This window comes from Chiloscyllium punctatum, unplaced genomic scaffold, assembly GCF_047496795.1.
Source record: "Chiloscyllium punctatum isolate Juve2018m unplaced genomic scaffold, sChiPun1.3 scaffold_173, whole genome shotgun sequence".
In the NCBI taxonomy this organism is placed as follows: Eukaryota; Metazoa; Chordata; class Chondrichthyes; order Orectolobiformes; family Hemiscylliidae; genus Chiloscyllium; species Chiloscyllium punctatum.
The window spans coordinates 256,377-284,308 of NW_027309907.1; the positions used below are offsets into that span (position 1 = coordinate 256,377).

Below are 27,932 nucleotides of genomic sequence, written 5' to 3' on the forward strand. Positions count from 1 at the left end.
CTTCCATTTCTGACTATCAAATTCTGCACCATTTTCATTCCTTGTGATTTATTTTGCACTCCCTGAAACATCAACTGTGTTTCTCCTTCCACAGATACCAGTGATTAATGCCAAAACTCTGTTGCCTGTGGAGAGGGTGATGTTTGACTTTCTTGTACAGCTGCAGTTTGTGTGGTGACGGTGCTCCCACAATGTGGTTGGGTAAGAGACATTACAGAGTATTCATTCAGCAACAGTAAAGATCTGAATTTAATGTCCAAATCAACAACAGTTTGTATTTTTATTATCATGCTAATAATTTCACAAAAATACTATTGACAACTTTAGACATAAGGCCAGAGATGGAGATATTAGGTCAGGTGACCAAAAGCATTGCCAAAAAGCAGGTTTTGAGGGATGTCTTAAAGGTGGAAAGCAGACCTGTGAGGTTTTGGCTGCGAATTTCAGACCATGCTGCTTCAGCAACTGTAGAAACAGCCACACAGGTGAAGTAATGAATTAACAAATGGTTGGGAGTCTCGAAGAAAATGGGTTGTCGAAGTCTCAAAGTGTGTGTGGTGTAGGGAGCTAGGGATTATCACAGCCAGAAATTAAATCAAGTGTGAGAATTTTAAATTGAGGGATATTGGCCAGGTGCTGGCAGGTGAGACTAGATTGGGTTGGGGTATCTGATCGGCATGGACGGGTTGGACCGAAGGGTCTGTTTTCTTGCTGTACATCTCTATGGCTGTATGCTGTTTATTCTAATTAGGAGCCTTTTGATGAATCAACAAGCAGAGATTTAGACTTTCTTGAGATTACAGGGAGGTTGAATGTGGGAAGCTGGCCCTGAGTGTGTTTGGAAAATGAAGTGTGGAGATAACACACAATGGATGAGAGTTTCAGTATATGAGCTGAGATGAGATCAGCTAGAATTCGTGATCTTGGAGTGGGACTGAGTTGTCACACTCACCTCACCTCTGGGATTCAGCTGGTTGCCAGATTGTGAATCAGGGCGGTAACACAATCGGGAGCTGAGTGGCCCTGGTGGAGCCTAAAATGAGTGTCACTCAGCTGGCTGTTGCTGAGCAGTTGCTGCTTGGTCGCCCTATTGATGACATTTTCCATCACTTTCCTGCTGATCGAGTGTGGATTGATAGATGGAACTTGCCTGGGTTGGATTGCCCTGTGTTTTTGTGTTGAACATCCCTGGGCAATGTTCCACATTGTCGGTAGATGCCAGTGCTGGAGCGGTACTTGGCTTGGTGGGTGGCATGTTCTGGAGCTCAAACCATCAGTATTATTGCCAGAATATTGGCAGGGCATGTAGCCTTTGCACTACTTAACCATTTCTTGATGTTATTCAAACTGAATCGAACTGGCTTAAAACTCACATCTGTGATGTTGGAAACCACTGGAGAAGGCTGAGATGGATCATCCCACTTTGCACTTCTGGCTGAAGATTGCTGCAAATGCTGTCATCTTATCTGGTGCATGGATGTGTGAGGCCCCTCCATCAGTAAGGGTGGGGATATCTGTGATGCTTCCTCCAGTGAGTTGTTTAATTGTCCATCACTGTTCACAACTGGGTGTGGCAGAACTGCAGAGCTCCGATCTGTTCCATTGGATGTAGGATCACTTCGCTCTGTGGCTTGCTGCTGATGCTGTTTGACATGCAGATGGTCCTGTTTGGTAGATTCACCAGGTTGGCACTTCATTTTTAGGTATGCCTGGTGCTGCTCTTGGCATGCCCTCCTTTACTGTACATTGTGATGGGTGAGAGCGGGATTTACAAACCCATGAGATTACAGATTGTGCTGGAGTACAGTTCTGCTGTTGATGTCCCACAGTGCCTCAGAGATACCCAGTTTGAGATCCTACATCTCTTCAAAGTCTGTCCCATTTAGAACGGTGATAGTGTCACTCAACACAATGGAGGTTTTTCTCAACTTTAAGCCAAGACTTGTGTTTCCAAAAGGAATGTGTGATGGTCGCTCGTACCGATACTGTCATGGACAGATGTCTCTGCAGCTGGTCAATTCATAACAATGAGATCAAGTATGTTTTACACTCTTGTTGGTTCCCTCACCACCCGCTGCAGACTCAGTTGAGCAGCTATATCCTTTAGGACCTGACCAGCTCAGTCAGTAATTCTGTTGCAGAGTTAGTCTCGATTGTGGACATTGAAATCCTGTACCAGAGTACGTTTTACAAAATTTTACTTCCACAGTGCTTCCTCCAAATGTTGTTCAACATGAAGAAGAACTGATCCATCAACCAAGGGAGGACAGTACGTGGTAATCAGCAGGAGCCATGAGATTTCCTGGTGTCCGGAGTCAATGCTGAGTACTCCCAGGGCAAATCCTCCCTGTCTTGTGCCACAACCTCTGCCTGGTCTGTCCTGCTGGTGGGGCAGGACATATCCAGAGATTTCAGGAGAAAGTGAAGATTGCAGATTCTGGAGGTCAGAGTCAAGAGTTTGGTGCTGGAAAAGCACAGCAGGTCAGGCTGATGAAGGGCTTAGTCTCGAAACATCGATTCTCCTTCTCCTCGGATGCTGACTAACCTGTTGTGCTTTTCCATCACCACAATCTCAATATCTAGGGATGATGATGGTGATGGTGGTGGTGGTGTCTGGTCATTGTCTGTAAGGGTTGATTTCATGAGTATGACTATGTCAGGCTGTTCCTTGATTGGTCTGTGAGACAGCTCTGCACATTTTGGCCCCAAAATCCAGATGTTAGTCTGGAGGACATTGCACCATCGAGAGGGCTGATTCTGTGGTTGTATTAAATGGTACCTTCTTAGATGCCGAGTGGTCCATCCAGTTTCATTCCTTTGTTGAAATTTTGCAGTGATTAATACAGTGAGTAGCTGGCTGGGCCACTGTCAGGTTGGCAGGATTTTTTCCGCCATTGACAATGGTTTCATGGAGACCAGGAGATTCCTAATTCCAGTTATTTTTTCTTGAATTCAGATTCCGCCATCTGCCAAGATGGGATTCGAACCAGGACTTCAGTCGTTTGTTTTAATATTCTGGATAAAAGTTAAATACATTAGGTTTGTTCACTCGCTTTTAATATCACTTACCCAGGTTTTGTTTCTTTGTGAAACACTGTTCATCATCCTGTCTCCTCCATCCTTCTCTCCAACAACAAGAGTTTGGAGCACATGGAGTTTCTTTGTCACTAAGACTGAGATAATCCAATCTGTAGCTTCCCTCCCTCCCACTCGCCCGCCAAGCCAAACTGCCTCAAGTGGTGTTCCTGGTTTTGTCCTAAACTTACATCTTCCTCCAGTCTCATGTCAAGCCTTATCAGAGCTCACCTTCACCCTTTACCCTAATCTCACTAAACTACAGACTTTCCAACTCTCTTTCCTCCTCCTCCTCATCAGTCCCCCTCACCGATTCACAGATATTGTTCCTTGTTCTGTCTTTTCTGGTTATGTCCTTCTCTCCCAAAATCCTGCTCCATCTCCACTCTCCCTTTCCTTTCTGAATTCCTTGCATTTGGTGTCCTTGGTCCCTCCTGTATCTCACGTACGTACTGCCAGGAGGTGACATTGTACAAAAGCACCATGTTGGGATTCACATGTACACTGACGATGCCCAGCTCTCCCTTCCCATCATCCCTCTCCATTACTCCACTGTTACTCAGTTATCAAACTGCTTACCATATTCCCACTACTCGATGAGGTGCAGTTTCCTCCAATGAATCATTGTAGTGGGTAAACCCATTGCCTCACAAATTCCTTTCCCTAACAGCTGAGCCTCTCCCTCTCACTGGGAACTGTGCAGCAGAACTACACTCTTCACAGTATTGCAGTTATATCTGACGCGAAGCTGACCTTCTGATCAGACATCTACACAATCCCAAACACCAGGAATTCCAATCTCTTAAACGTTGCTTGTCTCCTCCTCACCCCAGCTCCATTGCTACTGAAACCCCTTACCCGTGTCTGTGTTGCCTTAAACTTGACGAATCCGAAACAGAACCCTTGATTCTGTGACTGACTCCGAATCTGGTTTCAAACTCCCCCCTCAGTACTTACCTTCAGACACATCAATATTTATTCTGTCAAACCCCTTAAGAATCTGGTGGTGCGGTCTGATTGTAGCTAGTGGAAATGACAGAAGATGATGTGTTGTATCTGGGTGGAAGATAAGGACTTAGGGGTGTGTTCTATCCTTGTTGCAGTTGGAGGTGTGGGTTTCAAAGGCAGAGGTGCGGGAAGTGGAGGAGATATAGTGGATTGTATTGACCACATGGGAGGGGAAATTGCAGTCCTTGAAATACGGGGCCATTTGGTATGTTCTGGCCTCACTGGAACACTGCAGTAAGCATGAGACAGAGATGTTGGCCAGGGAACAGACTCGTGTGTTAAAGTGGCAGGCAGCTGGAAGCTCAGGGTCTGTTTTTGCAGCAGAACGTAGATCATCAGCTTCCATTTCCAGCCCCTCCACTGAGATGCTGCCAGACACAGGTTCCTGTCCCCTCCATTAACAGCTATGCACCCCCCCCTCCCCCCCAGCCAGATGGTAATCCACTCCTTTGTCTTTCCAAATGTTCTGGTCTCTCTTTGGGTTCTGTCCCTGCCTATTATTTACTCTTTAACCCCTATCTCCTGCAGTACAAAGATCTGCAGATTAGTTGAATTGGCCAAGCTAAATTTCCCATAATGCTCAGGGATGTGTAGGTTAGGTGCATTATTTGTGATAAATATACAGTAATAGGGTTGGGGAATGGGTCTGGGTGGGAGGGACGCTGTGGAACTTTTGGGCTGAATGGCCTGTTTCCACACTGTCAGGATTCTAATTTTCCCAGCTCCCATCGGTTCTGAGGAAGAGCCACTGGACAGATTTCTGTTCCCAGATGCTGCCAGACCTGCTGAGCTTTCCCAGCACCTTCTGCTTGTTGTTCCTGATTGACACCATCCATACACCTTCTGGATTTGATTCAGACAGGGGGAGGATCCCACCACTGACCTCACAATGGGGTCCAGCTGATTGATGGCAGCTTCGGACCAATAGGAAAAGGTGGTGGGACTGGTGGACCAAGTGGAACCAGCTGGTCATCCAAACAATGGGAGTGAATGAGGGGCGTGGCCAGTGGGATGACACGTCACCAGTAACTCAACCGATGCAGTGCCACGTGACACGGCTGTTGGTGAATGTGGGAGACACAAACACGGAAGGGGAGAGTGGCCTCAGAGACAGGGAGGGATAATGAGTCACTTTAGACTGGGAAATTTTAATTACACTCTGTGCGATTCGTAAGTCTGAATTTGAAACGCTTAATCCCGCGTTTGCGGCAGATGGGAAAATGGCTGCGGCCCTCAGGCGGTGAAAGGTCCTGGGAAATGGCCGCCATCTTTACTGGGGGTAAGGTACAGTGAGGCACATGTGCAAGTCCCCTTCATAGGATGGGGGGGGGGGGGGGGGGGGTGGGGGTGCGCTGTGCAACTTGATGAGAAGCATTTACACATCAAGCACATACCAAGAAAAAAGTATGTCTTTATATTCTTCCTGCACTGACTGTGAGTTTTGTTTTGTGAATTCATTTCATAGGATATTAAATCAGAATGATTGAGGCTGGGATCTCAAAAGCAAGTTTTTACAGTCAATGGAGTCATCAGGATCTGAATACCATTGGCATTTAACTGTGGAAGGAGAAAGGTTTGTCTGTTCTGTTTGTGGGAAGATATCTCCAATATTTTTGTTAAGCAGAAAGATGTACAAATTCGTGGTTTGATCACCCTTTGGGTGTGTGCTGTGTTCTGGGCCCTGCAGCTGAGGAAGGAGATATTGGCCTGAGAGGGAGCACAGATTTATCCAAATTACACCTCGTCTCTTTCTAAGAACACTCAGATTTAGACCCAATCACCCACTTCATGATGTTAATCTGTAAACTTCATATTTTCAATTACTTGCAAACTTCCCATTAAAAGTCCTTTTGGACTCAAATTCCAGCACCTTTTCAGGTGGAATGTTCCAGCTTCTGACAACTGTCCATTCATCCAGAAACTGCTGAGGTCCATGTTGACTCTGGGGTTACAAAGGGCTGAATTGAAAGATGAGGTGCTTTCCCTGAGCTCCCATTGAGATGCATTGGAACAGGACAGGAGGCTGAGGGCAGTGTAGGTGTGAGCAGACAATGAAAATGACAGGGCTGCACTGTGAGGGCTGCTTGGCTCAATGAGAGTGTTCTGGAGTTGGGTGTAAACAGAGTGAGGTGAGACAGGGAGAAGGTGAAGCTGAAACTCCGTTTTAGTTCAGGCCGTTCAGAAATTCACAGTCCCAATGGGAATAGCCAGTTTTTAAGTGATACCTGCGGAGTATTTGTTAACAGTTTTTAAAGTACTTTTCCTGAGGGCAGTTGAGAGTTAACCACATTGCTGTGGGTCTGGAGTCCCATGAAGGTCAGACCAGGTGAGGATGACCGTTTCCTTCCCTACAGGACATTAGTGAACCAGATGGGTTTTCTAACCATCAACAATAGTTTCATGGTCGTCATTCGCCTTTTCATTCTAGATAGTATTGAATTCTGATACTGCCATCAGTCATGTTGGGATTCTAACCCTAATCCTCGGAACACTGTACATAGCACTCATCTGGCAGGAATACCATTAAGCCATTACCTCCCTTTTTAGCAATGTTTAAAAGAAAGTTCCATCATTCTATGTGTACAATGTGAGATAAAATACTACAACGTCCATGTGTCAGCCTCTCCAAAAGGTCAATTAACAGAAGTTTGTTTGGGGGCGAAATATTTCACTTTTTTGAGGGGGCGGGGTTTATTAAACAAAAATGAATCCAGATAAAAATCGTACGCCACGCACATGTAATTTCGGAGGGGGATTACAGAGACAGGGAGGGTTGTGGGGCCAGAGGGGGACTGTTGTCCAAACATCACTGTGGTGTACATGGACTGCAGCATTTCAGGGAGGCGGTTAACCACCACTTTCTCCAAGACAAGTAAAGGTGGCCAATAAATACTGGTCTGGGCAGCAAAGGCAACCCCCAGTGAATAAAACCAAGCAGTGACCTCTCTGAGCTGACTTGCTGTGAAGTTAAAAACCTCTCTGGAAATGGAGTGGGCAGAGAAGAGAAACAGAGACATTTCATAGCTGTCCTCAGAGAGACCTCACCCTTGGAAGTACTCAGAGCCGGGAATCAGCTCAGTGAGTTTCAGTCTCTTCAAATATCAATCTTAGTCGGTTTAATTTTATTAAATCTACAATAGTGAGTAAGGTGAGGATTTCTTTTTAATGTCTTACGGTCTCTTGATTAAATGTTTAAGATATGAACCGTAAGCATTAAGTTATTCTCGGGCAGTATTTTTCGAGCAGTAAGACTGTGCCTTTGTCTTGGTCTGTAGATTGTTAAGGCGGAGAGATGGCCTGTTGTAGAGTGGCGTGCTGTTCCTGTCGGATGTGGGAGATTAGGGAGAGTTTCAATGATCCTGATGATTGTTTGCAGGAAGTGTGATTGCAAATCCTATTGGAATGCATGGATTGGTGGAGGAGTGATTAAAGGCAGTGAGGAATTGACAGGAGCCTGGGGGTGTGTTAGGTCGCAGTCTCAGGATTGCAGGATACTGCAGATACAGTCAGGTAGGTGGGTTACCTCCTGGAAAGCTAGGAGGGGTAGGCAGGTAGTACAGCAGTCTTCTATGGCTATCCCCCCTCTCAAAAAAGTATACTGTTTTGGAAAATGTAGGTGGTAACAGACTTTCAGGGGAATGTAACACTGACAGCCAAGTTACTGGTACTGAGACTGGCTCTACTGTAATGTGAGGTATATCCAGTTCCACACGATCGATGGTGATAGGGGACTCTCTAGTCAGGGGCACAGTCTGCCGTTTCTGCAGCTGACAGTGAGACATCAGAATGGGGTGGTGCGGCCCTGGTGCCAGGGTCAAGGATGTCTCTCAAAGGGAGCAGAATATTCTCAAAAGGGAAAATAACCAGTGGGAAGACATTGTACATCGGTACCAATGGCATAGGAAGGGGAAAGCATGGGGTTCTGACGAGCAGGGAGATTTGCTCGTGCTACTGGGGAGGCATTAAACCAGTGAGGGAGTCGGGGTAATCCTAAAGAGATAGTGAGAAAAGAGGTGAGTCTGAGGCTGGTACTGTTCACCAGTCAGACTGTCAAGGCAGGCAAGAGCAAGTCACAGAATGAGGTGGGACGGACCAGTTGCACTGCATTTATTTCAGTGCAAGAGACCTGACAGGTCAGGCAGGTGGGCTCAGGGTATGGTTTTGAACATGGCAGCAATATTACAGCAATTACAGAGGCATCACTCAGGGATGGATAGGACTAGCAGCTTAATGTTCCAGGATATAGATGCTATAGCAAGGATAGAAAGGAGCCAACAGAACAGGGAGAGAGGTGTTTTTGCTTAGGGATAACATTATGGCTGGGCTTCGGGAGGATATTCCTGGGAGTACCTCCAGGCAAGTTATTTGGTTGGTACTGAGAAATAAGAAAAGGATGACCATCTTACTGGGATTGTATTATAGATTCTCTCCCAATAGTCAGCGGGGAATTGAGACACAATTTTACCAGGAGACCTCCATTATCTGTAAGAATAATATGGATGCAATGACAAGTGGCTTTAACTTTACCAACATGGCCTATGAGTGCTGTAGTGTTAAGGGCTTGGATGGAAAGGTATTTGTTCAGTGTGTACGAGAACATATCAGATTCAGTTTGTAGGATGTACCTACTAGAGAAGGAACAAAACCTGACCTGTTTTCTTTCTTCATTCACAGGATGAGGCTGTCACTGGCTCGGCCAGCATTTATTGCTGCGTTTACCCAGAGGGCAGTTAAGAGTCAACCACGTTGCTATAGATCTGGAGTCACATGCAGACCAGACCAGGTAAGGATGGCACTTTCCTTCCCTAAAGGTCGTGAGTGAACCACATTGGTTTTTCCAACAATTGACAATGGATTCCTTGTCGTCACTAGATTATTTTTTTCCAGACATTTATTGAATTCACATTCTAAAATCTGCCGTGATGGGATTCAAACCCGGGTCCCCAGAATGTTATCTGGGTCTCTGGATTAACTGTCTAGTGATAATTTCACTCCGTCATCACTGCCTCTTAGGAAATGAGGCAGGGTGAGTGACTGAGGTATCAGTGGGGCAGCACATCAGCACCAAAGATCCCACAGTATTGTGGCTCAGTGGTTAGTGCTGCTGCCTCAGCACCAGGGACCTGGGTTTGATTCCAGCCTCAGGTGACTGCCTGTGTTCAAGTTGGCACATTCTCCCCAGTATCTGTGAGGGTTTCCTTCGGGTGTTCCAGTTTCCTCCCACAGTCCAAAGATGTGTAGGTTAGTTAAACCACGTTAAATTTCCCATAGTGTCCAGATGCAGTATATGAGGTTTTGGGATGTGCAGGCAAATCTCTGCCTGATGTGAAAAGATCCTTTTGGGTTCTCGGACAGAGGTCAGAGGGAGGTGTGGCCGCATGTTTTAAATCTCCCGTGGCGGTAAGGGAGGGTCAAGGGTGTGGAGCGTGGGTTGGTGGGAGGGTGTGGACCGAACATGGGAGGTGCAGCGGGAATGGTCTCTGCAGAACACAGATAGAGGGGGGAGGGAAATATGTCTCTGGTGGTGGGGTCTGACTTTAGGTAGCAGAAATAACAGAGGTTAGTGCGCTGTATCTGGAGATTAGTGGGGTGGAAGGTGAAGACCGCAGGGTTATATTCTTTATTGTGTCTGGAGGGGTGGGGTAAAGGCGGAGGTGCAGGAAGTGGAGGGTATGTGTTGGAGGGCATTGTTGATCAAGTCAGAGGAAAATTACGGTCCTTGAAGTCGGCCTTTCTGGGATGTCCTGGAATAGGATCCAAAGAGATTAAACAAATATATCACAGATAAAAGATTAACTGGACCAGAGAATAGGACCCCTTAAAGGTCAACAAGGCTGTCTATGCAACCACAGCGGGTGCGAACGAAATGCAAATATTTCATGTCATTTTTTGCTGGACAAGTATATGAAAGCTTGAGAGTTTGGAGAAATAAACAGTGATAACTTGAAAAGTGTCCATGTTACAGAGGAGGTGGTACTGGATGTCTTAAATCGCATCAAGGTGGATAAAGCCCTGGAACCTGATCAGGTGTATCCTGGAACTTTCTGGAAATCTAGGGAACTGATTGTTGGGCCTCTCCTGAGGTATTTGTATCGTTGATAGCGACAGGTGAGGTGCCATTATTTTCTAAAAAGTGGTAAGGAGAGGCCATGGAACAAGAAAACAGTGAGCCTGAAGTCAGTGGCAGGCAAGTTGTTGGAAGGGATTCTGAGGGACAGGATATCCATCTATTTGGAAAGGTAAGGAATGACAGGGAGAGTCAATGTGGCTTTGTACATGCACAATTGTATCTCACTAACTTGAGTGAGTGTTTTGAAGTGACAAAGAAAATTGATTAAGCCAGGCGGTGAATGTTGTTTTATGGACATTCAACAAGGTTCCACAAAGCAGACTGGTTCGCAGGGTTAGATAACATGGAATGCAGGGAGAGCAAGCCATTACAAAACTGTCTTGAAGGTAGGAGACAGAGGATGATGATGGAGGGTTGCTTTGCAGACTGGAGGCCTGTGAGCAGAAGTGTGCTGCAAGGATGGATATTGGGCCCTTAAATAAATGACTTGGATGTGAATATGTGAGGTATGGTCAGTAGGTTTACAGAAGACACCAAAATTGGAGGTGTAGTGGACAGTGAAGAAGGTTAGTTCAGATTACAACAGGATCTTGATCAGATGGGCCATTGGAGTAAGGAATGGCAGACGGAGTTCAATTTAGATAAATGCGAGCTGTTGTATTTTGGAAAGGCAAATCAGGGCAGGACTTATACACTTAATGGTAAAGTCCTGGGGAACGTTGCTGAACAAAGGGACCTTGGAGTGCAAGTTCATAGTTCCTTGAAAGTAGAGTCACAGGTAGGCGGGGTAGTAAATGCAGCATTCTGTACGCTCCCCGTTATTGGTCAATGCATTGAATGCAGCTGTTGTAACGTCATATTGTGGCTGTACAGGGCGCTGATTACAGCTCTTCTGGAATTCTGTTTTCAGTTCCAATCTCCCTGTTCTTGGAATAATGTTGAGAAACTTGAAAGGGTTCAGAAAACATTTGCAGGGACTTTGCCAGGATTGGACGGTTTGAGCTATTGGGAAAGGCTGAATAGGCTGAGAATATTTTCCCTGGAGGGTTGGAGACTGAGAGGTGATCTTATAAAATCATGAAGGGCATGGATAAGGTGAGCAGTCAGGGACTTTTTCCCAAGTTCGGTGGGTCCAGAACTAGAGGGTACAGGCTTAATGTGAAAGGGAAAAGATTTAAAAGGGATCGAAGGGGCATCTTGTTCATGTTGAGGGCATTGCAAGTATTGAATGAACGGCCAGAGGGAAGGGGTGGAGGCTAGAACAATTGCAGCATTTAAAAGGCATCTGATTGGGCACATGAAGAGGAAGGATTTAGAGGGATAAGGGTGAACCGCTGGCAAATGGGACTCCATTAATGCTCTCCGTTATTGGTCAATGCATTGAATACAGAAGATGGGACGCCATATTGTGTCTGGAGAGGACATTGATTAAGCCACTTCTGGAATTCTGTTTTCAGTTTGAATTACTCTGTTCTGGGAAGGATGTTGTGAAACTTGAAAAGGTTTGGACAAGATTTACAAAAACGTTGCCAGGATTGGAGGATTTGGGCTACAGGGAGAGGCTGAATGGGCTGGGGCTATTTTCTCTGGAGAGTCAAAGACTGAGAGGTGACTTCATGGAGATTTCTAAAATCACGAGGGGCGTGAATAAGGTGAGCAACCGGGGTCCTATTTCCTCAGGTTAGGTGGGTCCAAAACTAGAGCACCTGGGTTTAAGTTGAGAGGGCAAAGATTTAAAAGGGATCTAAGTGGCAACGTTTTCAAGCTGAGTGTGGTGTGTGTATGGGAGGGGCTACCAGATGAAGTAGTGGAGGCTGAAAAATCACAACATTTAAAAGGCTTCCAATTGGGTACATGAATAGGAAGGGTTTTGATGGATGCAGGCCAATAGATGGTAAATAGGAATCCATTCGTTTAGGATTCCTCGTTGGCACGGACGAATTGGACCGAAGGTCTGTTTCTTTGATCCTAATAAATTAAGATGCATTCCTGTCTTTTGTGGAGAGCTAACTGAAGCACAGATAATTATCCTTGGAGCTGAGAAGGTGAAGCAGTGATTTCAACCTGGTGCAGATTTGGTTCCAAGGTCTTGAATTTGCGGAGAGAGGAATTGTTAACACTGTCACAATTTTTAGTAACTACTTTCAAGTATTTGGCAAATAATACAAGGTGAAAATGTGAACACTATTTTATTCAGTAAGTTCTGAGCATCTGGAACAGTCTGAATGTCACAGATTCAGCAGGTCTTCTGAAACAGACTTGGAATTTTTACTTTTTAAGGTAAGATTTGGGGGGCCGTGGGCACATGGGAGGGGACTTGGGACAGATTTGCAACATCTCCAGAGGGAGTGAGTACAGCCCCAATGGGCTGAATAGCCCCCAGGCCCTGTGCTCTGTGGTACTGCCCCATTCACTGTGAATGATGCACATCTCAGGGCAGAGAGAGGGAGGAGCCTTCCACTCTCATCACAATGGGGCCCGGCTGATTGACGGCAGCTCCAGACCAATGGGAGGAGAGGCTGTGTGGTCCTGCAACCAATGGGAGTGAATGAGGCGTGTGGCCAGCAAGACAGCACCTGTCCATGAGCTGTGCAGGTGCAGTGTCACTGTTTGGGGGTGGGAGAGACAGCAGAGACTGGGACAGAGGCTGTTTGACCTGAATTACAAACTCCCGGGAAATTAGAACCAAAAGAATTGCAGATGCTGTAAATCAGAAACAACAACCAGAAAGTTCTGGAAAAGCTCAGCAGGTCTGGCAGCATCTGTGATGAGAAATCAGAGTTAAAGTTTCAGACCCAGTGTCCCTTCCTCAGGACAGATGTTACTGAGAAAAAAAGTCAGTTTATGTGCAGACGAAAGTGTGGGGGGAGGATAAAAGGAGTAAAGGATAGGTGGGGATAGAGTGAGAAGAACGGTTGGGTAAAGGAGTGGATAACAATCTGGCTGGGGGAGGGTGCTTAGCTGTTAGTGGCGAACCATAGGTAGCGTGTAATGGCAGGCTGTAAGAACGAGGCCTGGTGTGTGGGGTAGGGGGCTATGACATGAGGTTGTTAAACTATGGTTAGCCACTAACTGTCTCCATTGTAAGCTGTTGCCCGCCTGTATCACTCCACGATTGGAGCTGCCGAGGACACAAACCTTTGGAATATCCTCCCTAACTCCCTCACTCCGCCTTAAAGATGTATCTAAAAATCGTTCCCTTTAATCAACATTTCCATCATTCATGAAGCATTTTCGGAGATTTGTCAATGTGAAAGGCTCCATATAATGCAGGTAGTTGTTGTTATTGTCTGACATCAGGAGAAATAGGGATGAGCCCTCTCTCTCTCTCTCTCTCTCTCTCTTATCCCTGATGAACAGCAGCAAAATCAGGAAGCACTGAGCATGCTCCAGCCCACAATGGGCCTCGGATTATTGATGTCAGCGCAGGACCAATAAGAGTGGGGGAACGGGGCGAGAGGTGCTGGTTGGTCCTTCAACCAATTGGAGTGAATGAGGGGCGGGACAATACTCAACCACGTGATAAACTTCACGGACAGCACAGTGTAGTGAGCAAGGCATTGGAAATGTGTGAAGGTGAAGGGCCGGGGAAAGGAAAGACATATTCACCAGGAAGAGGAGGAAATTTTCATGGTATGTGATGAGAGGTTTAACAGAACTTTGTGCACATTGTAAAACACAAATTTGAAAATCCCAAATTCCGCACCATTTTCCCTCCCTATAATGCATTTTGCACTCCCTGAAATATCAACTGTGTGTTTCTCCCTCCACAGACACTAGTGATCAGTGCCAAAGCCCCATTGCCTATAGAGAAGGTGATGTTTGACTTCCTTGTACAGCTGCAGTTCGTGTGGTGAAGGTGCTCCCACAATGTGTTTGGGTAAGAGCTGTTATAGATTGTTCACTCAGCGACAGTGAAGAGTTGACAATATGTGTGCAAATCAACAACAGTTTGTTTTATTTTATCATGTTTATAATTCCACAGAAATACTATTGAGAACTTCTGATATAAGGCCACAGATGGGGATATTAGGTCAGGTGATCAAAAGAATTGCCAAATAAACAGGTTTTCAGTATTACCTTTAAAGGAGGAAAGCAGGTCTGAGGGGGTTAGGGTGGGAATTCCAGACCGTGTTGCCTTGGCAACAGTAGAAACAGCCAGACTGTGAAGCAATGAATAAACACATTGTTGGGAGTCTGAAAGAAAATGAGTTGTCGGGATCTCACAGGTTGTGTGGTGCAGGGAGACAGGGATGTTCACAGCCAGGAATTACATCAAGGGAGAGAATTTTAAATTGTTGCTTGTTAATAGGAGCCTTTTGATGAATCAACAAGTTTTGGTACAAGTGAGCACTTAGGCAGTAGGGTTTTAGATACTCTTGAGAGTGCATGTAAGTTGAATGTGGGAGGCTGGCCAGGAGTGTGTTTGGATAATGAAGTCTGGAGATAACACAGGGATGGACGAGTATTTCAGTAAATGAGCTGAGACTAGGGTGGAGTTGGGTGATGTCACTGATGTAGGAATAGTGCTTTTGGAGTTGGGCTGCTCCTCCTCCTCATCACTCCCCCTCCCCAAATCACAGATATTGTTCCTTGTTCTACCTGTCTGTCTTTTCTGGTTATGTCCTTCTCTCCCATTCTGCTACAAACTAATATTTGACCACGTCGTTTATGCAAAAACCTACTCCATCCCGACTCTCCCTTTCCTTTCTGAATTCCTTGTATTTGGTGTCCCTTAAGGATCTCTCCCTGGTCCCTCCTGTTTCTCACCTACATACTGCCAGGAGGTGACATCGTCCAAAAGCACCGTGTTAGGTTTCACATGTACACTGACAATGCCCAGCTCTCCCTCCCCATCATCCCTCTCCATTACTCAGTTATCAAACTGCTCATCACACTCCCACTACGGGATTGGCTGCAATTTCCTGCAACGGAACGTTGCAATGGTTAAACCCATTGTCTTCAGTTGCTATTACAAATTACTTTCCCTTACTGCTGAGCCCCTCCCTCTCCCTGGGAACTGTCTGAGACAGAACCACACTCTTCACAATATTGCTGTCATTTCTGACCCCAAGGTGACCTTCTGATCAGACATTTACACAATCACAAACACCAGGAATTCCAATCTTTTAAATGTTGCTTGTCTCCACCTCACCCCAGCTCCATTGCTAATGAAACCCTGACCTGTGTCGGTGTTGCCTTAAACTTGACGAATCAAAAACAGAACCCGTGATTCCGCGACTATCCCAGAATCTGGTTTCAGACTCCCTCATGATGAGAAACGTCCTCTCAGTATTTACCCTGTAAAACTCCTTAAGAATCCTACATGTTGCAATGAGATCACTTCTCATTCTTCCCAAATCCAGTGAGTAAAGTCCCAACTTCTTCAGCCTTTTCTTAAAAGATAATCCCTGCAAACCAGGGATCATTCCAGTCAATTTTCTGTGAAATGCCTCTGATGGAATGATGTATTTCCTTAAATAAAGGGGCCAAAACTTCTGACATTACTCCAGATGTGGTCTCACTCGCACTTTATAAAGTTCCTCTCAGGTATATACGCCAAACAACTCCCTTTAAACTTGCACAGATGTTGTTGGAAATGCTCAGCAGGTCATGCAACATCTGTGAAGAAAAATCAGTCAAAGTTTCGGGTCTGGTCACCCTTCCTCAGATACGTTAACTCTAATTTCTTTTCACAGATGCTGCTAGACCTGCTGAGCTTTTCCTGAAACTTCTGTTTCTCTTCCTGGTTTACAGCATCTTCAGTTGGTTTGGTTTTCATATCCTTTAAACTTGCCATCTCTCTTCTAGAATTTGTCATTTCCACCTTGGAAAAAAGATTCACATTTGTTTGGACTCCCCTACTCTGGGGGGGAAAAAAAGAAACCATGACTAGTCACCCTATCATTGCTCCTCATAATGTTATAAAGTTCGATAAAGCCACCTAAAGTGTCCAGTGCTGCAGGGAAATAGCCTCAGCCTATTCAGCCTCTCCCTATGGTTCAAATGTTCCAATACTGGCAACACCCTAATAAAACCTTTCTGAACTCTTGCAAGTTTCCCAACATCTTTCCTATAGCAGGGAGACTGGAATTGAAAGCAGGCTGGGGATTCCAAAAGTGGCCGAGCCAATAGACTGTACAACCGAAACATGATCTCCCAACTCCTATCCTCAATGCACTGCCCAATAACAGCGAGCATACTGCACACCACCTTCACCGACCTGTCTACCTTCAACCACACTTTCAAGGAACTATCAACCCGCACTGCACGGTCTGTTTGTCTGTCAACACTTCCCAGGAACTTGTCATTAAGAGGTTGAGTCCTTTTCTCGTAAAATCTTTCTGAAATCAGGGAGAGCACAATTGAATACTGTATTCTAAAACTGGCCTCACCAATGCCCTACTCAGCCACAACGTGCCCTCCTAACCCCTATACTCAGTGACAGAATCCCTACAGTGTGGAAGCAGGCCTTTCGGCCCATGAATCCATACCAACCATCGGAACAGCATTCCACCCTAACTCTGTAACCTACCATTACCCAAAGCTAATCCAGCTAACCTGCATGTCTTTGGATTTGTGGGAGGAAATTAAGAGCACCCAGAGGAAGCCCACGCAGACACACAGGGAGAATGTGCAAACACCACACAGACAGTGGAGTCGAATCGAATCAACACCTTCCATTCAATGTTCGTGCCCCAAATGCCACATTCAGCACCTGATCTCCCTGAAACTCTACTTTCCAAGAACTATGCAGTTGTTCTGAGCCCTTCAGAGGGAATTAAGGTGAGGAGGAGAAAACAGGAACAGGGTTGAGTTTTAGATCTATAAAATAACTCTCCATCTTCCCCCTCTGTTCCCCCCATCTCCACCCGCTCTGTCTGCTTCCCTCCCCTCCCCCCCCCCTCCCCCCCCCCGCCCCACCCCCCTGGGTCTGTTCCACCTGTCAGTCGCCCCGCCTCCCAGTTCCCCCTGTCTGTTCCCCTCCTCTCTAATCCCACTTTCTGTCCCCACCCATCTCTGTGCCACCCCTCTCTGCCCCCCCTCTCTTTCTTCACCCATTTCAGTCCCACCCCTCTCGATCTGCCTATCCTCCCTCCCAGTCCCCTAGTTCTGTACTCCCCCACTGCAGGGCAAATATCTTGTCTATTTACCCTCTCCATGCCCAGCCTGATTTTAAAAATCTCTTTCAGGTCACCACTCAGCCTCTGACGCTCCAGGGAAAACAGCCTATCCAACCCTGGCAACATGTTACAATTCTTTTCTGATCTATTTAAAGTTTAAGAATATCCATCTGATCGGAAGGAGAACATATTTTTATGGAATATTGATTCAGCAACTTTTGCAATGTCCTGTACAGCTGCAATATGATCTCCCAACCCCTATACTCAATGGTCTGACCAGTAAAGACAAGCAGACCAACTGTGGACTTCACTATCCTATCTACTTGCTACTCTCCTGTCAAGGAACTCCAAGAGCCTGCACTCCAAGAACTCTTTGTTTAGCAGCACTCTCCAGGAGCTGTATAAGTCCTGCTAAAGTTTGCTTTTCCAAAATGCAGCAGCTCGCATTTTTCTAAACTGAATTCCTCAGCCCATTCACCCATCTGATCCAGATCCTCTTGTACTCTGAGGTAATCTTTTTCCCTGTATGCTACACCTCCCATTTTGGTGTCATCTGCAAACTTACTTACAATACCTCTTATGTTCACATCGAAATCATGGATATAAATGACGAAAAGTAGTGGATCCAGCACCGATCCTTGTGAGACTCCAGTGGTCACAGGCCTCCAGCCTGAAAAGCCCCCTCTGCCTTCTACCTTCGAGCCAGTTCTGTACTCCATGCGATCTAACCTTGCTGACCAGTCTCCCATGAGGAACCTTGTCAAACACGTTACTGAAGTCCATGTAGATCATGTCCATGCTCTGACTCAGCAATCCTCTTTGTTACTTCTTCAAAAAAACTGAGTCAAATTCATGAGATATGATTACCCATGCACAAAGCTGTTATTAGTATCCAGGATTTAACTCTGTACATTGGGGTCTGCGTTGCCCAGTTAAAGGTGTTAATATTCTGGATGAAGTTCAAGTACACCAGCATTTTGTCAGTGAGTCTGTATTGAGTCTTGTTAATGTCACCAACACAGATTAATTCCTTTTGAAAGGCAGTCTCTGTATCCCTTGCCCACCAGGAAATCGTGTAAGTGTCCTTACCTCTGGACTAGGAGGATCAGGCTCAGAGTTGAGTAACAGCATCTTTGAAGAGGCTGATTGGAAAACCTGTCCAAGCCGCCAGGCCATACTGTCTCCCAGCTGTCCCTGCCTGAGCCTCCAAACAGAACCTTCCTGTAGTTTCTCTCCTGTCAGACTCTCCCATTGCTCAGTTTGTCCAGGATCCCCTCCTGCTGCTGCACTGATCCTGTCCCTCACTGACCTGTCCATCCCCCAGTGTTCACCACATTCATTCACTGTTCACAATCCCATTCACCCAGTCCTCCCGCCCCGCCCCCTCCCGTCGACAGAGACGGCTCAGTGGTTAGCACTGCTGCCTCACAGCACCAGGTACCCGGGTTCAATTCCGGCCATGGGCGACTGTCTGTGTGCAGTTTGTGCATTCTCCCCATGTCTGAGCGGGTTTCCTCCCACAATCCGAAGATGTGCAGGGCAGGTGAATTGGCCATGCTAAATTGCCCATAGTATTAGTTACATTAGTTAGGGGGAATGGGTCTGTGTAAGTTACTATTTGCAGGGTCGGTATGGTCTTGTTTGGCCGAAGGGCCTGTTTCCATACTGTAGGGATTCTGATGTATTGGGCAGCAGCTGCTGTCAATCACCCAGACTCCTGTACGATCTGGAGCACGTGCTGTAGGAGGGGAGACAAGTACATGGGTGCAGTGCTGGCCAATTATGGGACTATGTGCAGTATAGGTCAGTGCCTGGGAAGGAGGCTGTGGGTGTGAGGGATTAATCTATCATTAGCAGCTTCATCCCTCTGGGAGCAGGACCCAGAGGAATGACCCTTCTCTTGCTACCCTGACATGTGATCAGACTGTCAGTGGTGCAGTGTTTTGCAGAGAGTTATCAGAACTCTTTTGTGAAGATTCAGGGTTGTTATGGAAAGGGACAAGGATGGGCCTGCAATTAGAATTCTAATTTGGCTCATTTTAGTCAGATGGGTCTTGGCCAGAGTGTGCAGGAAGCAGTGTATGCAGGATGGTTCTCATCAGGAGCTAGGAAACTGAATTCGAAGAGAGAGTGTGAGAACTGGGTATGGAGGAAAGGAGTGGGGGGATTGGTTTGGATTTCAGTTCACAGAAGAGAGAAATTGTGAGACTGAGGTTTAAAGCTTTGGGGGAACAAGGAAACTACAGTTTAATACTACAATTGTCTTATGAATTTCCATCCTGTATTAACAGTGGTAACTTGTGTGCTCTGTTGTATGGTACTGAAAGGGTGGATTTGCGGATGAGAAATTCAAATGGAACTTCATGTTCAGATCTGATAGTTACTTGATCCGTGCCGATCTGAATATCATTGGCCTTTTCATCTGGAAGGAAAGGTGTGTATTCTGTCCGTGGGTGAATATTTCAAATCTCAGTGTGACTGCAAAAGTACTGAGACCATAAGACATAGGAGTGGAAGTAAGGCCATTCGGCCCATCGAGTCCACTCCGCCATTCAATCATGGCTGCTGGGCACTTCAACTCCACTTACCCGCATTCTACCCGTAGCCCTTAATTCCCCAAGACAACAAGAATCGATCAATCTCGGCCTTGAAGACATTTAGCGTCCCAGCCTCCACTGCACTCTGTGGCAATGAATTCCACAGGCCCACCACTCTGAAGCTGAAGAAATGTCTCCACATTTCTGTTCTGAAGTTACCCCCTCTAATTCTAAGGCTGTGTCCACGGGTCCTAGTCTCCTCACCTAACGGAAACAATTTCCTAGCATCCACCCTTTCCAAGCCATGTATTATTTTGTACGTCTCTATTAAGTCTCCCATTAATCTTCTAAACACCAATGAATACAATCCCAAGATCCTCAGCCGTTCCTCATATGTTAGACCTACCACTCCAGGGATCATCCGTGTGAATCTCTGCTGGACACGTTCCAGTGCCAGTTTGTCCTTCCTGAGGTGTGGGGACCAAAACTGGACACAGTACTCCAAATGGGGCCTAACCAGAGCTTTATAAAGTCTCAGTAGCACAACGGTGCTTTTATATTCCAACCGTCTTGAGATAAGTGACAACATTGCATTCGCTTTCTTAATCACGGACTCAACCTGCATGTTGACCTTTAGAGAATCCTCGACTAGCACTCCCAGATCCCTTTGTACTTTGGCTTTACGAATTTTCTCACCGTTTAGAAAGTAGTCTGTGCTTTTATTCTTTTTGCCAAAGTGCAAGATCTCGCATTTGTTCACGTTGAATTCCATCAGCCATTTCCTGGACCACTCTCCCAAACTGTCTCGATCCTTTTGCAGCCTCCCCACTTCCTCAGTACTACCTGCCTGTCCACCTATCTTCGTATCATCGGCAAACTTCGCTAGAATGCCCCCAGTCCCTTCATCCAGATCATTAATATATAATGCAAACAGCTGTGGCCCCAACACTGAACCCTGCGGGACACCGCTCGTCACCGGCTGCCATTCTGAAAAAGAACCTTTTATCCCAACTCTCTGCCTTCTGTCAGACAGCCAATCCTCAATCCATCCCAGTCGCTCACCTCGAACACCATGGGCCCTCACCTTGCTCAGCAGCCTCCCGTGTGGCACCTGATCAAAGGCCTTTTGGAAGTCTAGATAGACCACATCCACTGGGTTTCCCTGGTCTAACCTGCTTGTCACCTCTTCAAAGAATACCAACAGGTTTGTCAGGCATGACCTCCCCTTAGTAAATCCATGTTGACTTGTTTTAATCAGACTCTGCTCTTCTAAGAATTTAGAAACCTCATCCTTAATGATGGATTCTAGAATTTTACCAACAACCGAGGTTAGGCTAATTGGCCTATAATTTTCCATCTTTTTTCTTGATCCTTTCTTGAACAATGGGGTTACAACCGCGATCTTCCAATCATCCGGGACTTTCCGTGACTCCAGTGACTCTTGAAAGATCTCAACCAATGCCTCCGCTATTTCCTCAGCCACCTCTCTCAGAACTCTAGGATGTATCCCATCGGGGCCAGGAGATTTATCAATTTTAAGACTTTTTAGCTTTTCTAGCACTATCTCTTTTGTAATGACAACCTACTCAACTCCGCCTCCTGACTCCCTTTAATTGTTGGGATTTTACTCCTGTCTTCCACTGTGAAAACTGACGCAAAGTACTTGTTACGTTCTCCTGCTATTTCCTTATCTCCATCACTAGGCTTCCAGCATCAGTTTGAAGTAGCCCAATGTCTACTTTTGTCTGTCGTTTGTTTCTTATGTATTGAAAGAAACTTTTACTGTCGTTTCTAATATTACTGGCTAGCCTACCTTCATATTTGATCCTCTCATTTCTTATTACGCTCTTTGTTATCCTCTGTTTGTTTTTGTAGCCTTCCCAATCTTCTGATTTCCCACTGCTCTTGGCCACTTTATAGGATCTCTCTTTTTCTTTAATACATTTCCTGACTTCCTTTGTCAGCCATGGCTGTCTCATCCCTCCCTGGATAATCTTTCTTTTCTTGGTGATGAACCTCTGTACAGTGTCCTTAATTATACCCACAAACTCCTGCCATTTTTGCTCTACTGACTTCCCCGCAAGCCTCTGCTTCCAGTCTATTTTTGTCAGTTCCTCTCTCATGCCCTCATAATTACCTTTATTTAACTGTAACACCATTACATCCAATTTTGCCTTCTTTCTTTCAAACTCCAGACTGAACTCTACCATATTATGATCGCTGCTTCCTCAGGGTTCCCTTACTTTATGATCTTTTATAAAGTCTGGTTCATTGCAAAGCACTAGGTCCAGAATAGCCTGCTCCCTTGTGGGCTCCATGACAAGCTGTTCCAAAAAGCCATCCTGTAAGCATTCCATTAATTCCCTTTCTTTGGATCCACTGGCAACATTATTTACCCAGTCCACCTGCATATTGAAGTCTCCCATGATCACTGTGACCTTGCCTTTCTGACATGCCTTCTCTATTTCCCGGTACATGTTGCGTGCCTGCTCCTGACCACTGTTAGGAGGTCTGTACACAACTCCAATTATGGTTTTTTTGCCTTTGTGGTTCCTCAATTCCACCCACACAGACTCCACATCATCTGACGCTATGTCATTCAGTGCCATAGATTTAATATTGTTCTTAACTAACAAGGCAACTACCACCCCCTCTGCCGACCTCCCTGTCTTTTTGATAAGTTGAAAATCCTTGGAGGTTTAACTGCCAGTCCTGACCCCCCTGTAACCAAGTCTCTGTGATGCCTACCACATCATAATCATTCACTATGATCTGTGCCATTAGTTCATTTGCTTTGTTATGAATGCTACGCGCATTCGGGTAAAGCGCCTTAATGCTAACTTTCTGATCATTAGAGATATTGGAAGTCATATGATGTCCTAAGTTATCCTTGCTTTTTTCTGCATTCCCAGTCTGCCTCAATTTTAAATCCGCCTGGACACATGCTATCCTGCTGCTTGTCTTTCCATTTAACGCCATACTCCCTGTTGCTTTCACTTTCCTTTCCCTCCTCCCCCCAACTCAGAAGTTTAAAGTCCTACTGACCACCCTATTTATCCTCTTCGCTAGAACGTTGGTACCTGATCGGTTCAGGTGGACACCGTCCCAACGGTACAGATCCCCACTGTTCCAAAACTGATGCCAATGCCCCATGAAGTGGAATCCCTCTTTCCCACACCAATCCCTTAGCCACGTGTGTACTTGCCTAATTTTCTTGTCCCTATGCCAATTGGCACGTGGCTCGGGCAGTAATCCGGAGATTATGACCCTTGAGGACCTGCGCTTCAATTTCCTGCCTAGTGCCTCGTAATCCCCAAACAGGTCCTCCACCCTAGTCTTGCCTATGTTGTTAGTACCAACGTGGACCACAACAACTGGATCCTCCCCCTCCCGCTGCAATATCCTTTCAAGCCGGTCGGGGACAGGGCAGGCAACACACCATGCGAGACTCCTGATTTGGCTTGCAAAGGATCCTATCTGTCCCCCTAATTATAGAATCCCCTATAACCACTACTTGTCTATTAACTCCCCCCTCTTGAATGGCCTTCTGCACCATGATGCTTTGGTCAGTTGGCTCATCCGAACAGGGAGCAAGAATTTTGTACCTGTTGGAGAAGGTCAAGGGCTGAGGCTCCTGCACTCCTGAACTCAGGTTCCCCCTACCTGCCTCACTTACAGTCACACTCTGATGAGCCTGATCACGAGCTGAATGTGAATTACTTAATCTCCCAGGTGTGACTGCCTCCTGAAACAAAGCGTCCAGGTAACTCTTCCCCATCCCGGATGTGCCGCAGTGTTTGAAGCTCAGATTCCAGATCATCAACTCTGAGCCGGAGTTCTTCCAGCAGCCAACACTTGCTGCAGATGTGGTCACTGCCATTCACAATGGGATCAGCCAGCTCCCACATCATACAGAATAGAGACTGTCTCTCAGTATTATCTCCATGGCAACGGCAGTTAGAAAGTCGAGTTCAGTTCAGCACTTTGTGGTTAAACCACACACCCCTCCCCCACACCCCTGTGACTCCCTCAAGTATCTGACAGGTGCTTCAGTTTCAGTGGGGCTGTCTGTCAGGATTCTGATGTGGAGGAGCCGGTGGTGGGGGTGGGATGGACAAAGTTAAAAACCCCACAACACCAGGGTATAATCCAACAGGTTTATTTGGAAGTACAAGCTTTTGGAGTGTGCTGTGATTTTTAACTTGATCAGGATTATCTCTATGATAACAGTTAAGTGCTTCAACAATTACAGAGGCCGGATGTTCCCACACAATAGGTTCCCCTCTAGCAGTGTAAACTGCTATTCTGGCCCTGGGGATAGCTACTCATCACTTTTCTCCCCCAATCCCATCTCGCTTTCTGTTGATCTTTAAAGTTTTTCTAATCTCCTTGTTCTTTGGCAATTTGTATGCATTCTCCAAGGACACCCTGCTTTATCCTCAATCATAGAATAGAATCCCAACAGTGTGGCAGGAGAGAATTGGCCCATCAAACCCCACCAACCATCCAAAGAGCATCCCACCTGGAGCACTCCATCCTTGTAACACTGCATTTCCCATGACTGATCCACTGAGTCTGCACAATCATGGACACTGTGAACAATTTCACACAACTGATCCACCTAACCTACAAATCTTTGAACTGTGGGAGGAAACCAGAGCACCTGGAGGGGCCCACACTATCCTGGGAGAATGTGGGAACTCCACACAGACTGTTGACCAAGGCTGGACTCCAACTTTGTACCTGGTGCTGTGAAGCAGCAGTGCTATAAACCCAATCTAAATCAAAACAGATGATCCCTGTGCATTGTCACATTGCTGTTTATTGGAGACTTCTTGCCCAGAGAGACATCCTGAGATTCAGAAAGAGACAATATAAATTCAGTCAACTCCAGCCGAGTTAATGTGATTAACAACAACATCAATACTCCAACAGTGCCATCAGACCTCGTACCTACTCTATCATTTACGATTTTTAACCCATGAGAAGTTTGTTACCAGCTTCGATGACAGCCATAATGCTCTGACCACTTTGACGGAGCCAGTGCAAGTCAGTTCTAATAGTTATCAATAGATTGAGTCTAAACAGGATGCCCCACAACAGGAAGTGCTCTGACACTCAATGCCTGTAAGCCAAGGTCATTTTCCAAAAACCACTCACTTCTGGCAATACCATTGAAGATATTTTATACAGTAACCTTTCAGTCTCAATTGTCAGTTCCAGTTCCAGTCCATGAAGCAGCCAGTAACATGCACCAGTGAATTGAATTCTAACAGCAGCATTTCCCTGGCAGGAGAGATTGAGGAGCTTGAAGCTGTCTTCTCTGGAGTATCTAAACATGAAACACTTCAACGGAACAAAAATCTTCAAGAGCTCTTCAAGAGGATAGATACAGGAAGGATGTGCTCTCTGGCTGGTGTGTCTGAAATAAAATAAGCACTAACTACGGTATCTTTACCCAGCATCCCCTTTAGCTGCATAAATGTATAAGATTTATTTGCTGCTCTAATTACACTCCCAGTTTTAACTGCTGTAAAGTTGATGACTATGCAAATGTTTAAAATATAATTTAATCCATCCCAAAACCTCTCTGTACCTGTGTCTCACTTGTTTTTAGATTATTAGATTACTTACAGTGTGGAAACAGGCCCTTCGGCCCAACAAGTCCACACCGCCCCGCCGAAGCGTAACCCACCCATACCCCTACATCTACATCTACATCTACATCTACCCCTTACCTAACACTACGGGCAATTCAGCATAGCCTATTCACCTGACCTGCACATCTTTGGACTGTGGGAGGAAACCGGAGCACCCGGAGGAAACCCACGCAGACACGGGGAGAACGTGCAAACTCCACACAGACAGTCGCCTGAGGCAGGAATTGAACCCGGGTCTCTGGAGCTGTGAGGCAACAGTGCTAACCACTGTGCTCACAGAGACACTCATTCAATCTGACTTCTTTACAAACCCTGCTCTGTATTTCCTTAGAGGGCTCAGAATGAAATATTCACTGGATTGTTACTGTGCAAAAGGAGGCTGATTGGCTCATCAGCTCTCCAAAGGATCACCTCACTGAATGCCATTCTTCTCCCTTTACCCCATAAACCTTCCCATTCGTCCTATTCTAATAACACCAGTGAGTTCACAAGTAACCACAGCGATTGGGTTTGTTTTGTTTGTTCATGGGATCACGGCATCATTTGTCATCCATTTTAACTGCCCAGGAGATGGTTCAGATTCAACCATGTTATTCAGTGTCTAGATTCACATGTAGGCTGGATCAGGTCAGAATTAACAGTTTCTCAGACCCAATGACATGAAGAGATGATTTCTGGCCTATTATCTTATTTCCGAAATGATAATGAATAATGTTTGCAGTTGAATTAAAAGTGAAAGACCAAAATGTGTTTTATTCTGATTGAGCACGTCCTCCTGTTTTCTCCGTTGTTATTGACAGTCTCATTCCCCTCGCACCAGAACCTGTCCCAGAGAGTGTTACAGAAAAGGCAGAATGGTCAGCTGCAGGTTGTCACCTGACCGGTCACTGGACCCAAAGTTTCACTTTCCACAGATGCCGCCAGATCTGCTGACTTTTTCCAGCAATTTCTGTTTTTGTTCCTGATTTCCCAGCATTTGCAGATGTTTCGTGTTTGAATATTGATCTTGTCTGTTGCAGAGGAGTTTATTGATGAGTTTGGAGAGTTTTGAACATTGCAACTTAAGCCACAAATCAGCCATGATCTATTGAATGGCAGAGCAGGGTTGAAGGGCTGAATAGCCGCCTCCTGTTCCAATGAAAGTTATCCATCTGCAGCTTGTGGTAACATTTCCCCTCACTGCTCACTTCACCTCCATGTCTAACACACTGTTACTGACTGAACAAACCTCCTGTGTTTGAACGAAACCTGCTCATGTTCAGTGGCTCCCTCCACTGCCATTCTGATTTCACTCTCATCATGGAGTGCTGTCTCGTGTTACTGTGGGAATGCCCACAAGGACTAATCCTGGAGTCTGTATCCCGTGGGATCCAAAATTCCCGTTTATTTCCTTCTTCCTATTTAATTCTGGCATTGAACTCTCTGTTTCAATCCATTCTCCTGTCATGCTCTTCAACATGCCCATGTGGGTGGACTAGAGGCAGCTGGCACCTGAGATTGTGGGGGGAGGCAGATTCAATCAGGGATTTGGGAAAACACTCAGACAATGACATATTCATCTGATTGTTGACTCAGACAGATAGGCAGAAAGAAAGATGCACATTTAGATAGCACATTTAGATAGCACCTTTGATGACCCGGGGCAATGAAACATGCTTCCAACCCAATGATTTCAACCTCAAATCTCTGAAAACACAGACACAAAGCTTCCTACTTGTCCCAGGTTGTCTCTCAGCCTCCTCTTTTCATAAGAAAAGAGTTTTAAACTGTTAAGTCTTTCCTGGTGATTATAACCTCTGTGTTTCTGTCAGATTTGTGACTGAACCTTTATTTTCCTGTTGTGCGTGATACTAGTACCAGAAACAGTTCCTGACTTGTGAGGGGTTTAGGTTGGAGTATTTATATTTACACATTCATTCCCACCCTCACATACAGTATGAAATTGATGTAAAACTGAAGGAAAGGATTGAGTGAGCACCCACAGAAACACAAAAGGCAGCATGTGTACCTGAGTTGAATGAACCTGGACTTAGGAAAATGTGACAACAATCACAACTAGTTAGAATTACAGAATCCCTTAGGCGCACAAAGAGACTATTTGGTCCATCGAGTCTGCAATGACTTGCTGTCCTACCCTACCTCCATAACCCCACATTTAGCATGGCTAACTCAACCCACCTAACCTACACACTACTGGCCATGTTAGCACGGCCAATCCATCAAACCTGCACATCTGTGGGAGGGTCACATATTATGTCTAAGGATTGCTCAGGATTGTGGATGAAGGCTCAGAAATACTTGACTCTGACGCAAATCCTCTTTTTTTTCAAAATAAAATCTAGGGGAAACTGCAGCCAGAAAAATTTCCGATTATCTCATGAGGAAGAGAATTCAAAACTCGTGCCACTGACCCAGGGGGCGCAGTGAAGTCACAGAGGTCTGGGAACCATCAGAACTG

General features: G+C 45.8%; 1 long non-coding RNA gene across 5 annotated transcripts in view; it reads left to right on the plus strand.

The window, feature by feature from the left end:
• The window catches only part of LOC140471861 (uncharacterized), a 56,774-nt gene that overhangs the window by 565 nt on the left and 28,277 nt on the right, over positions 1-27,932 (plus strand). For 2 of the 5 annotated variants that reach the window (XR_011957228.1, XR_011957230.1), the window contains exons 2-6: positions 95-201; positions 2,957-3,039; positions 5,549-5,656; positions 8,758-8,866; positions 13,927-14,033. This is a non-coding gene — a long non-coding RNA (uncharacterized lncRNA). Of the gene's footprint in view, positions 1-94; positions 202-2,956; positions 3,040-5,548; positions 5,657-8,757; positions 8,867-10,048; positions 13,787-13,926; positions 14,034-17,346; positions 27,811-27,932 lie in introns of those variants that run through there. The other 3 variants (XR_011957229.1, XR_011957226.1, XR_011957227.1) reach the window with 3 other exon arrangements.